This window comes from Myotis lucifugus, unplaced genomic scaffold, assembly GCF_000147115.1.
Source record: "Myotis lucifugus unplaced genomic scaffold, Myoluc2.0 scaffold_310, whole genome shotgun sequence".
NCBI lineage: Eukaryota > Metazoa > Chordata > Mammalia > Chiroptera > Vespertilionidae > Myotis > Myotis lucifugus.
In genome coordinates this window covers 841015-843405 of record NW_005871358.1, presented here as the reverse complement: position 1 = coordinate 843405, position 2391 = coordinate 841015, and the positions used below count along the sequence as shown (strand labels likewise).

The 2391-nt window shown below is 54.9% G+C and overlaps 1 pseudogene; it reads left to right on the top strand.

The window, feature by feature from the left end:
* The first annotated feature begins 1923 nt into the window (after positions 1–1923).
* Positions 1924–2020, top strand: LOC111828252 (annotated as a pseudogene).
* Positions 2021–2391: the final 371 nt, after the last annotated feature.

Genomic DNA, 2391 nt, shown 5'->3' with positions numbered 1-2391 from the left:
GGCGGGGAGGGGGGCTGGCAAATTTTAAAAGCTCATTAAGGCCTGACTTCTTTTTATAGATGAGGTTTTCCGCGTCTTTCCTTTCCTCCACCCCCTCCACCCCTCCCTGCTTTCCCAACGCCGTATTTATTTGAGTTAGGAAAATAATGAGGTCCCTGAGGTCGCACACAACACATCGGATCTCTAATCAAAGTATTGCTGTGGAATTAAACATATATAGGAACCTGTGTGTGCTGGTGCTGGAGCCGCCGGCCGCGGACACGGGCACGCTCGCCCGTGGCCACCCAGCCCCCCCACACTGGCTGCTGGGGAGGGAGGTAATTAGCTATTTTCCGGAAAAGTCTCTGGGGTGGAGAACAGAATGGAAATGCCCACAGTCCTCCCCAGTGGGGGGCTGCGGGATGGAGAGCAGCCCACTCAGAAGGCATCCTGGGGTGAAGTGAAAAAGAACTGAGGGCTGGATCCCACCCGGCTGGCTGCGACCAGGTGGGCCTCGGGGGCACCTGGTGGGGAGCCCAGATTGGGTGTAAAGGACAAGGAAACTATCAAGGGGAGATCCCTCAGGGTGCACCCAGCCTGAGGGGCCAATGGACCCCACTATTTAAACCCCAGTGTGTGTCCCCTGTACCCCCAAATTCCTGTCCACCGAGAACCTCAGCAATAAGGTCTTTGCAGATGAAATCAGGCAAGGATCTCCGATGCTCTGAGCAACGGGCCCTTCACCCAACAATCGATGTCTTTATAAGAGAAATGAGATTAGGACACAGAGAGGCACAGAGAGGAGGAGGCCCAGTGAGGACGGAGGCGGAGACTGGAGTGATGTGGCCACAAGCCGAGGAACAGCTCCGGCCACCAGCAGCTCAAAGAGACCCAGAAGGTTCCGTAGGAGCAAGAAAACACCTTGATCTTGACCTTCCGACCCCCAGAACCGTGAGAAGATATATTTCTGTTATTTTAAGCCCCCCTGTTTGTGGTCACCCGTTACAGCAGCCTCAGGAAGCCCTTCTGGGGACCTGCCTCACTTGGAATTAAACGCTGACTCCTGGCTGTGGCCCCAGGCTCCTCGGAGGGTGGCTCCTGCCTCCCTAGGCCTTCTTGTCCACGATTCTCCCTCTTGCCCTGTGGTCAGATGCACACCTGCCTCTCGGCCTTTGCCTATGTTGTTCCACTTGCCTGCAGCTCTTCCCAGCACCAACTCACTTGAACCTCAGCCTACAGACCAGGCCTCCCCTCTGTCCTGCCCCACCCCAGCTTGATTTCTGTATATCCTTATCACAGCGCCACACCCAGGCTCGCGTTTGTTCAGTGTCTGTCTCCCCAGGACAACAGCCTCACAAGGGCAAGGATGTTTTTTCTCATCCACCCTGGTGCCCAGAACTGGGTTGCACTTATGGGAGGCGCTCCATCAAAAGTGCAAAACAAATCAGTGAATGAGCAATGGCAAAGTCCATCTCCCTCATCCCTCCAGGCCTCTCCTGGCTCTCGACTTGCCCTGGAGGCCTGTGGGGTGCTGGGGTTGGGGGGTTCTGGTTTCAGAAGGGTGGCTGTTCCTCTAAATCTGGCCAGTCCTAAAGCAGAGGGAGTGCAGGGCCTTCAGGTCTGTGAAGAGCAGAGGGCCCAGGGCCTGCCCCGCCCCTCCCCTCCCACCTGGCCTGCCTGGGCCAGAGCAGTGCAGCTGTTGACATTTACAGAGTCTTGGGGTGGAGGGGGGACCACCGGGGTTTGCAGAGCTGGTGTATATGTGTGCATATGTGCATGTGTGAGACTGTGTAACTGTGTGAGAATTTGTGTAAATGTGTGTGTGATTGTGTGAGAATTTGAGATGTGTGAGTTTTTGCACATTTGACCTAGTTCCTCTGGTGTGTCAGCCCCTGTGCTGGGCACCAGGGGCCTGGGGGTGAAAGAGATAAAAATCCCTGCCTGGTGCTCGCTTAGGCAGCACAGATACTGAAATTGGACCGATACAGAGAAAGATTAGCACAAGGATGACATGCAAGTTCGTGAAGCGGTCCATGTAAAAAAAATCCTGCGTGGGGCTGGCGTCATGGAGAGACAGACACTGAACAAGCCTGTGTGTGTGTGCGCATGTGTGTGTGTACCTGTGCGTGTGAAGTAGCAATAAGTGTGAAGGGGTGGGAGTGAGTGGTGGTGTGAGAATCTGAGGTTGTGAGCGTGTGTGGATGTGTGAGCGTGTGTGGATGTGTGAGAGCGTGTGGATGTGTGAGGTGTGTGGATGTGTGAGGTGTGTGGATGTGTGAGGTGTGTGGATGTGTGAGGTGTGTGGATGTGTGAGGTGTGTGGATGTGTGAGGTGTGTGATATTTGAGCGGGTTGTGCATGACTGGGTGAGGGTGAGACAGTGATTGTGTGAAGGTGAGGTGTGTGGATGTGT